Source organism: Tupaia chinensis, unplaced genomic scaffold, assembly GCF_000334495.1.
Source record: "Tupaia chinensis unplaced genomic scaffold, TupChi_1.0 Scaffold000632_1, whole genome shotgun sequence".
Taxonomy (NCBI): Eukaryota; Metazoa; Chordata; class Mammalia; order Scandentia; family Tupaiidae; genus Tupaia; species Tupaia belangeri.
The window spans coordinates 74,341-85,116 of record NW_006160152.1 but is presented as its reverse complement, the minus strand read 5'-3'; positions in this window follow the sequence as shown (position 1 = coordinate 85,116).

Genomic DNA, 10,776 nt, shown 5'->3' with positions numbered 1-10,776 from the left:
CAAGATCCCAAGAGGAGAATGGAGGAGAAGGGATTGCGGCATGGCCATCCCCCCTGGGGGGTGATTTCTCACTTTCTGTCTCTCTGTCTCTCTCTGTCTTTCTGGTGAGTGCACGCACCCTATAGCAAAAACCTCTCCAAAAAAAAAAAAACACCTCTAGGTGGTCATTTTCCCAGAAATGATCTCTGTGTCAGCACTTTTCTTCATCTGTTGCCACCAGCTGGGGGACCTTGTTCAATGACCAAGCCTCTCTGTGTCTCGGTCATCTCGTTGGAAAACATGGGAGTGAGGAATCGCACCGACCCAGGGCAACTATGAGGGTTTACGGGGCCACTCAGGTGCACCCCCGAGACAGCGTGTGGCCCATAGCTTTGGGCACGCAGTGGTGGTGGCAGGGACAAGGGAGCAGCTGAGATGCAGGGTGAGGTCGCACAGGCAAGGTCACCCAGGCAGCCGGCAGCTGGTCACGCCGCCAAAGGCTGGCAGGAAGTAGGTGCGGGCGAAGGAGCATTGGTTTTCATCCTCCCTCCGCGGAAAAGCGGGCTGACGTTTCCCTCACCACACACAAATCGATCAGCAGGAGGCTGTTAAAAACCACCTCCCCATCGAGCCTGCCGCTGGCCGGGAACCGAGGGCCCTGCCCGGGGGCACTTAGGGCCCATTGCGTGTGCGTGCTGGGCATGTCTTGCCAGGCTGCAGCTAGACGCAGAGGAGGCAGGGCTGGCCTCTCTCAGCTCCCTGCTTACCACTGAGCCTTCCCAGGGAGAGAGACTCGTGCCTCCCATCTAGAGGAGGCCATCAGCAAAAAATCAGGCAAGAGTGGGGACCAGCAGTTAGCACAATGGCTATGTTGCTGAACTCCCATGTAGTTGTCTGTGGTTCTAGTCCCAGACTTGGTGGCTTAAACTCACACCGGGCGAGTGTGTGTGCGTGCCCAAGATCCCAAGAGGAGAATGGAGGAGAAGGGATTGTGGTGTGGTCATCCCCCCTGGGGGGTGATTTCTCATTCTGTCTCTCTGTCTCTCTTTGTCTTTCTGGTGAGCGCACACACCCTATAGCAAAACCTCTCCAAAAATGAATAAATAAATAAAAATTAGGCAAGTGTGAAAACAGCTGCGGATGCCAACGTGGGCCCCACTTCCAGGAGAAGCCTTCCCCAGAGGCCACTTACTGCCATTCGTTGGCCTGGGGGGGAGAGGTTTTCGCTATATGGCACGTGCGCTCACCAGAAAGACAGAGACAGAGAGACAGAAAGTGAGAAATCACCCCCTACGGGGGATGGCCATGCCGCAATCCCTTCTCCTCCATTCTCCTCTCGGGATCTTGGGCACGCACGCACACGCGCCTGGTGTGAGTTTAAGCCACTGGGTCCGGGACTTGAACTGTGGTCGACTACGTGGGAGTCCAGCGACATAGCCATTATGCCATCTGCTGGTTCCAGCCTGGCGTGATTTTCAAGTTACTAAGTCTGAGACCTAAACCACGGTCAGCCATGTGGGAGTCCAGCACCTCAACCACCATGCCACCTGCTGGCCTCCGAAGCCCGCATTTCTTGACTCACACATCAGCTTTGTCTTGATAGGACACAGCCCAGGGTATGGAGCAGGTATTTATTCAATGCCGGTGGCCGTGATGAGTGGCCATGATCCGTGGCCGTGATACGTGGCTGTGGTCCGTGGGCCGTGATACGTGGCCGTGGCCAAATCGGCTTCTGCTGACTTCGGCTTCTGTGCTCAAAGGCTGCTCTGTGGGAAGAGCCGAGGAGTGGTTCTTCATAGTGGGGATCCAGGACCCTCTTGGAGGAGTGGCATAGGCTCTTTACCCTGGGACAGTGGGAGGGGACGGGAGGCCCAGGTGGCCTCAGGCAGGGCCTGGAAGCAGCCCCTTGGCTTTCCGCCAGCTAGCGGCATGCCTTGGCCTGAAGTACACCGACAGAGTGCAGGGTGGGGAGGTGCTGGGACCCTAACAGCATGCACGTGCAACCGAGGCTTTCAGCCAGGTCCCTGATGGATGGGGTGCCGACGAGGCTGGTGGCCCCTGTCTGGGGCTAGAGCTGACATCTTCCGGGGCCAGCTGGGAACCTGGCTGGGCTACTCCCCACCTCTTTCAAGTACCTGGGGACACAGGGACAAATGAAGACGTTTACAGACAGCCTGAGCGCTGAGCCATCCAGGGAGGCCGTGCTTCTCCGTCCAGACAGAGATGAGAGTGGAGCCCCAGGACGTGGGGCCTGGGGTCCTGGCATCCCCTCTTTTGCCTTTGCATTCTGCCAGGAGGCCCTGAAAGGCGTTCGCCCCAGGCCCAGAAATCTCCCAGGCTCTGCCGTGGGATAGGTTGCATTCTCCCTACCCAAGAGGGGCCACCACCTTCCCTCTTACTTGGGGAAGACAGAGCCAGGCCCAGGTTGGGGCCTGGACACTCGTGCCAACCTGGCACTTAGCCTGAGCTGCAAAATCAGAGTGGGACCACGGGGTGTGGACACCCCAGAAGCACGCTGGCCTTGACGCGCTGGAGTAGCCTTCACCCTCAGCCCTGGCAGATCGTCCAGGGCACCATTGTGTTTGTGGGCGACTCAGAAAAGGTTCTGCCTTCTGTCAGATCCTTGTCTGAGGCAACCTGGCCCCGGAACAATGACAAGCCTCGGAACAACCTTTCCCAGCTCACCCAGAGGAGCGTTTCAGGCCTGGCCAAGAACGCAGCAGAATGGAAAAGGACATTGGGAGGGACGGGTCAGGCAGCTGGGCCTCCCGCGGCTGGGAGCAGGTGGCTGATTGGCCACAGGGCCATGAGGTGGCTTGCAGACACGGGTGGGGGCACTGACCTGCCGGTTAGCCCAGGGCCTGGCTGCCGACACGGAGCAGGTGGTACCCTACCGCCCTGGCCAGTACCCTGGTCTCTAGGCCTGCAGCCCAGCTCTGTGTGTTCAAATCAAATTTGCCTTGGGCCAGCAGGCGGCATGGTGGTTAAGGCACTAGACTCTCACATGGCTGACAGCAGTTCGAGTCCTAGACCCGGTAGCTTGCTTTCTTACATTCTCTTTCTCTCTGTCTCTTTCTCTCACTCTGTCCTTCTCTGGTCAAATCAAATTAAATAAATAAAGTTAAATAAAATAGTTTTTTAAAAACAAAATCAAATTTGCCTTGGGCCAGCAAGTGACATGGTGGTTAAGGTGCTGGACTCTCATGTGGTCGACTATGGTTGGAGCCTCAGACCTGACAGCTTACAAATCATGCTGGGTATGTGTGCGTGCAGGCCCAAAATCTCAAGAGGAGAATGGAGGAGAAGGGATTGTGGCGTGGCCACCTCCCCAGCCCCCTCAGGCAAGTGTATGCACCCTTGAAGCAAATTTAAATAATTAGATAAATGAACTTCAAATAAATAAGGAAAAAGTGGCCGCTGTTGGCTCCTAGCCTCTGAGGTGGGACTTGACCAGCAGGCAGTGTCAGGTGTCCTGGCCAGCCCTGGGGAAGGGCCGAAAACTAGCAGGTGTGCAGAGGAGGAGCCAGAGGGGCCACACCTCAACAGGAGCTCCGGAGCCAGGCGGCCCTTCAAGGTGCCCGCGCTGGAATGGGAAGCCCCAAGCTTACACCCGATCAGTCACTGGGTCTGGGCTGCCCTCAGAAACAGGACCAGCAGGCAGTGTCAGGTGTCCTGGCCAGCCCTGGGGAAGGGCCGAAAACTAGCAGGTGTGCAGAGGAGGAGCCAGAGGGGCCACACCTCAACAGGAGCTCCGGAGCCAGGCGGCCCTTCAAGGTGCCCGCGCTGGAATGGGAAGCCCCAAGCTTACACCCGATCAGTCACTGGGTCTGGGCTGCCCTCAGAAACAGGTGCACGCTTGGCACTGAGAGCTACTCTCTCTCTCTCTCTCTCTCTCTCTCTCTCTTTTTTAAGAGGTTTTTGCCACAGGGCACATGCACTCTCTGGAGAGAGAGAGACAGAAACAGGGAGAGAGGAAGAAATCAACACCTCCTCCCTCCCCAAGGGAGGATAACCATGCCACAATCCCTTCTCCTCCATTTTCCTCCTGGGATCTTGGGCACGCACACACACGCGCCCGGTGTGATTTTCAAGCCACCAGGTCCGGGATTTGAACTACAGTCAGCCATATGGGAGTCCAGTGACGTCACTGCTACACCATCTGCTGGTCCCCGTGTAGGGCTGTCTTTAGCCAAGGCAGGTCCCCAGAGGGCTGCCAGCCCTGAGACACGGGCCCTGAGGTCCCAGCCCTCGTCCTTCCCTGGGTTATAGGCCCATGACTCAGGTCTGGGGGTGGAGGGCTGCAGGGGAACTCGGGGGACGAGGGAGGGGACAGATTACACAGTGCCACTACAACTCCCCCAGCCAGCTCCATGCTGTGGGAGCCGAGTTCAAGCAGTCGAGCTGGATCTGACTCATCCCTGGGTGGGCGGCCTTGGTCGAGCCTTTCCGGGGGTGCTCAGTGGAGGTGCTGAATCACCCCAATGCCTTTACCTCCTTCTTTCAATCCCATACCTAGTGTGGTTTAGCAATGACCCCTGACCTATGTCTGCCCTGAGAGATAACCTTATTTTATGTTTTAAATTAAAAAAAAAAAAGTTTTTTTTTTAGATTTTTGCCATATGGCACATGTGCTTGCCAGAGACAGAGAGAAAGAAAGTGAGAAATCACCCCCCAGGGGGGATGGCCACGCCGTAATCCCTTCTCCTCCATTCTCCTCTCGGGATCTTGGGCACGCACGCACACGCGCCCGGAGTGAGTTTAAGCCACCGGGTCCGGGACGCAAACCGCGGTCGACTACATGGGAGTCCAGCGACATAGCCATTACGCTAATTGCTGGTTGCTGGAGACCCTTATTTTAAGGGCTCACTTCCTCAGCCCTCACTGGTCACTCTAGCTCCTCTCTGACACGCGTGTGGCATGGACGGGAACTGTAATGGTGAGCACCATCGTGCCATGAGGTGGGTCACCCCCCTGGGAAACTCGCAGCATAACCAATAAGCATTAAGGCATTTAGCTCAGGGGTCTGCAGCCAGCAACCTTGGCTGGGCTCACCTGGGCACTTGTCCTGGCCACTGGGCGGTCTAAGGTAGCCTCGGCTGGGGTGACTGGGGACCCCGATTCTGTTCCCAGTGTCTGGCTGACCAGCGGGCCATTTGAGGCATTTGTCACAGCAGAGGAGCAGCGGGCATGGCCCCATGTGCCAGATTGATTTGTTTATTTATCTAATTTGCCGTAGAGTGTGTGTGCTTGCCAGAGAGAGAGAGAGAAAGAGAAGGCTCCCCTCCCCCAAGGAGGAGTGACCACACCGCAATCCCTTCTCCTCCATTCTCTCAGGGTCTGGGGCACACACACGTGCACACGTACCCAGCATGATTTTCCAGCTACCAGGTCTGGGACTCATGCCACCTCCTGGCCCAGCCAGCCTTTTGTTTATTTTTATTTTATCTATTATTATTATTATTAATTTGCTATTTGGCACGTGCACTCACCAGAGACAGAGAGAAAGAAAGAAAGTGAGAAACCATGCCACCAGGTCCGGGACTCAAACTAAGGTCAGCCATGTGGGAGTCCAGCACTTTAAACACCGCACCACCTGCTGCCCCCATTCAGTCTTTTTCTTTTTCTTTCTTTCTTTCTTTTTTTGGGAGAGATTTTTGCTATAGGGCTTGTGTGCCCTATACTGTCTGTCTCTCTGTCTGTCCGGCAAGCGCGTGTGCCCTATAGCAAAAATCCCTCTCTCATAATAATAATAATAATAATAGTGTGATTCTCTCTCACATGCTGGGCATGAACTCAGAGACAAAGGATGATGCATTTCATTTCTTTTTCCTTTTTTAAGTTATTGCCATAAGGAAAAGTGAGAAACCCCCCAGGCGGGATGGCCATGCCACAATCCCTTCTGCTCCATCCTCCTCCTGGGATTTTGGGCAGGCCCACACACACGCCTGGTGTGATTTTCAAGCTGCCGTGTCTGGGACCTGAACCTCACTCAGCCATGTAGAAGTCTAGTGCCTTAACCACCATGCCACCTGCTGGCCCAAGGATGATGTGTTTCTTTAGGTTCTATTAATTAATTACCTTCCACTCTGGGCCTCGTCTAGCCAGGTGGAGAGAAGTTGTGTGGGAGGCTGCACACCAGCCAGTATCGCTGGTTTCTCAGAGAGCAAACAATTACATAATGACAAAGGCCATGATTGGCTCCCCTTCAAAACCTCACCTTCAAGACCATACTCTGATTGGCCACTTCCCATAAAGGCCACAATTGGCTCCCCTTCAAAACCTCACCTTCAAAACCATACTCTGATTGGCCACTAGAATCCCTCAGATTTGCATATCCGGTACCTCATGATTGGTCCACAAAAGCAACCAATCATAACCCACTTTTACAATCCTTCATTTAACCAATCACCGCCCACCAACATGTATATAACCATGATCCCTGGCCCACAATCACCAGACGATCCTGAAGAGTTGTAACACTGTGTCATCTCCGTGTTGTAACACTGTGCACTTGTCCCGTCTCTCACTCCTTCCCTCAGGAAACCTGTTTGACTGTCCCCCGGGTCAGGACAAAGTTGACCTCAGTCATCCTTGGGGTAGTTTTAGAAAGAACAGGGGTTCGAGGCTTCCTGCATGGGCCAGGGTACCAGAGGCTATGGTCCTGGGTCTGCTCTGAGTGTGATGAGATGCTGGCCCCAGCCTGCCCCAGCTCTCACATCTGCCCCGTGTGGCTGTGAGAAGCCTCAGACTGCAGAGCATGGCCTAAGACCTCAGGGGGAAAAGGACGTGTAATAACACGCATACACAAGTTTTTAATTTTTTGGAGAGGTTTTTGCTATAGGGCGTGTGCGCTTACTAGAAAGACAGAGAGAGACAGAGAGTCAGAAAGCAAGAAATCACCCCCCCAGGGGGGATGGCCACACCGCAATCCCTTGTCCTCCATTCTCCTCTTGGGATCTTGGGCATGCACGCACACGCGCCTGGTGTGAGTTTAAGCTACCGGGTCCGGGCCTCAAACTGTGTTCTACTACATGGGAGTCCAGCGACATAGTCATTATGCCAACTGCTGGTCCCCTGCATACACAAAATTTTTTTTAAAAGCCTGTGTCTCCCAGCTATGTCACGGGCTATGTAACAGAAGCCGGGTCCTCTTCTCCCTGCCAGGATTGGGTGCCATGGCGCCATGACCGTCAGCATGACCCAGACTGGGAAACTATGGTTTTTTTATGTCAGTTGGCACGAAAGCCTTTCTGCAGTCCTAAATCAGCATGCGGAACCCGCTCCGGATTGCACGTTGGACAAATGCATCCTGTTTCTTTCTTTCTGAACAGATCCTGTTGTGGAGTGGAAGGAGAAGTGCTCCTTGGCCAGACCCAGCCTGGGTCAGCAAATGCTGGTCATGTCTGGGAGCGCAGGTGGCCGCCAGCTCAGGAGGCCCACGTGCAAAATCGTTCCACGCTGCCCTGGGGCGCCAGCTCTGCAAGGCTGAGTCAGCACAAAAGCTGCTGGAGAGGGGCTGGCAGGTGGCATGGTAGCTGGGGGCGATGGACTCCCACATGACCAACCATGGTTTGAGTCCTGGACCAGGTAGATGACTTGCTTTCTCACTTTCCCTTTCTCTCGCTCTGTCAGGCAAAACTAAGAAATAAATAGGAATGCAAATAAAATTAAATTAAAAAAAAATTTTTTTAAGCAGTTGGAGGCACCAGCAGTTAGCATAATGGCTGTGTCGCTGGACTCCCATGTAGCCGACTGCGGTTCGAGTCCCGGAACTGGTGGCTTAAACTCACGCCTGGTGTGTGTGCGTGCGTGCCCAAGGTCCCGAGAATGGAGGAGAAGGGATTGCGGCGTGGCCATCCCCTCTGGGGGGTGATCTCTTGCTTTCTGTCTCTCTGTCTCTGTCTTTCTGGCGAGTGCACATGCCCTATAGCAAAAACCTCTCCAAAACAAAACAAAACCATAAACAGAGGCCCCGATACAGTTGTGCAGTGGTACCACAGCTCTCTGTAGTGCTGGGAGCCATATGGAAGGTCAGGGTTCGATTCCTGGGTTCTCTTGTACACACCTGTGATTCTAGTGGCTGGGAAGGTTGAGGGTTGGGGGTGATCACTTATCTTTCTCTCTCTCAATAAATGAATAAATAAAGTTTAAAAAGCATATATGGGCCAGCAAATGGTGGAGAGGTTAAGGCAGCTAGATTCTACCTGTCAGTTTGAGTCCCAGACTGAGCAGCTTGAGAAATCACCAGGTGTGTGTGTGTGCGTGTCTAAACTCCAGAGAGGAGAGTGGAGGAGAAGGGCTTGTGGCATGGCCATCCTCCCTGGGGTGATTTCTCACTTTCCCTCTCTCTGTCTCGGTCTCTCTGTGTCTCTGGCAAGCACACACACCACTTAGCAATAAATAAATAAGTAAATAGATAGATAGGTAAGCAAACAGTGAGACTCCAGGCCTCATTTAACCAGAGGTTGCCTGTGATGAAGGCTGGGGCCCGGGGTGGACATGATATTGTCTCCACTGTTAATACCTGATTTCTTTCCAAGTCCTTCCTGGGGTGCCTGGGAGCGGAGGCCTGGCAGCTTGCAGGAGATGCAGTTGGATGTCTGACCTTGTTTTCAGTGTAAAGGTATCCAAGTTACGTGTCTCCTGTCTCCGCACTCACAAGGGAATCAGAGCCAAATGTATCCAGAACTGGGCTCCCAGCCACAAGGAGAGCGAAGGAGGCCGCGGGCTTGGCAGGAGTCCGATCCTCATGGACGCAGAATTACGCCTGGGGGAAGGTAATCCCTCTGGGGACAGGAGAAGGGCTTTCCTTATTTTTTATTTTTTTAAATTTTTTATTTAAATAATTTGCTATGGAGTGCATGAGCTTGCCAGAGAAAAACAGAGAGAAAGAGAGAGAGAGAAAGCACCCCCAGGGGGAATGGCCACGCCGCAATCCCTTCTCCTCCATTCTCCTCTCGGGATTTTGGAACACACGCACATGCACCTGGCCTGGTCTGGAACTTGAACCAGGGGATCAGGCAAGTGGGATGCAGCCGCTCAACGACAGCGCCACCTGCTGGCCTGGTTTCCCCATGCACCCCTCTCCCAATCTAATTCAGCTCCAGGTACATGAAGATAAATATGGCGGAGCCCAAGAGAGGGAGAGTGTGCTTGGGAGGGGTAGGGGTGAGGGGGGCCGTTTCCTTTGGAGCTTTATCATATATGGCACATTTCCCTTTTTCTTTTAAAGAATGATTTTATTTCACTTTATTTATTTATTTATTTATTTTAATTTGACCAGAGAGGGACAGAGTGAGAGAGAGACAGAGAGGGAACGTGAGAAAGCAAGTCGCCATGTCCAGGGCTTGAACCGCAGTCAGCCATGTGGGAGGCCAGCGTCCTTAACCACCACGCTACCTGCTGGCCCCTGGGCACATTTTCTTATTGTTCAAGAAAATTCTAGAAGCATCTATTTATTGCCCCCTTTTATAAGACAAGGAAATGAGTTTCGCAGAGACTGAGGGTCTTTGCCAGGCTGGGTGTGAAGAGGCACCATCTGACCCCGGAGCCACGCCTCTGAACTTGAGGGATGGCACGATGTACAGGTGCTGGTGGATGAGACTCGGGGACTGTCACCCTCGGAGTCAGCCCCGGCCCACAGCTTGACTCACGAGCTTCCTTGAATCTCTGATTCCAACACCAGGTGGCGTGGTGGTTAAAGGCGCTGGACTCCCACCTGTCCGACCATGATTCGAGTCCTGGATCTGGTGGCTTGCTTTCTCACTTTCCTTCTCTCTCTCTCTCTCTCTCTTTGTCTCTCTGTCTTTCTCTGATCAAACTAGAAAATAATAATAACAATAATAAATACAGTTAAATTTGTAAAAAAAAAAAATATTCTTTAAATAAATAAATAAATAAATAAAGTTCCCAAATCCGTCTTCGTGGGCCCAAGGTCCCCATAGGGTGTCAATGCCACTGGCCTTCCATACACACCCTTCACTTGCTAGCCCCCATGTGGAGAGAGGGTTGACGCAGGGCACCCAGGCACGGACCCAGATAACGCACCCCAGTGGGACGGAGGGCAGGGCGAGCGGGTCTGTGCTGTCACCAGGAGGGACTCAAAGCTTCCTCAGAGCAAGAAGCAGCGTCGTGCTGGGCCTGAGGAGGGGACGCACCTGATCAGAGAGGCTGCTCTTTTCTTCTTTGTCATTTAAAGAACCCTCAGAAAGGGACCAGCGGTTAGCATAATGGCTATGTCGCTGGACCCCCACGTAGTCGACCACAGTTCGCGTCCCAGACCCGGTGGCTTAAAACTCACGCTGGGCGCGTGTGCCTGTGTGCCCAAGATCCCGAGAGGAGAATGGAGGAGAAGGGATTGCGGCGTGACCATCCCCCCTGGGGGGTGATTTCTCACTTTCTGTCTCTCTGTCTCTCTCTGTCTTTCTGGCGAGTGCACACGCCCTAGCGCCCTATAGCAAAAACCTCTCCAAAAAAAAAAAAAAAGAACCCTCAGGAAGAATGTTTCTGATCTTCAGCCGGAAGGAATCTTCGCTTTTAAAATGTGAACCCTTGGGCCAGCAGGATGCACCGTGGTTAAGGCAGTGGACTCCCGCATGGCTGACCGCGGTTCAAGTCCAGGACCCAGCAGCTTGAAACTTACGCCGGGCACATGTTCCTATGTGCGTGTCCAAGATCCCGAGAGGAGGATAGAGGAGAGGGGATTGGGGTATGGCTATCCTCCCTGGGGGGATTTCTTGCTTCCTTTCTCTCTGGCCAGTGTACATGCCCTATAGCAAAACTCTACCCTAAAAAAAA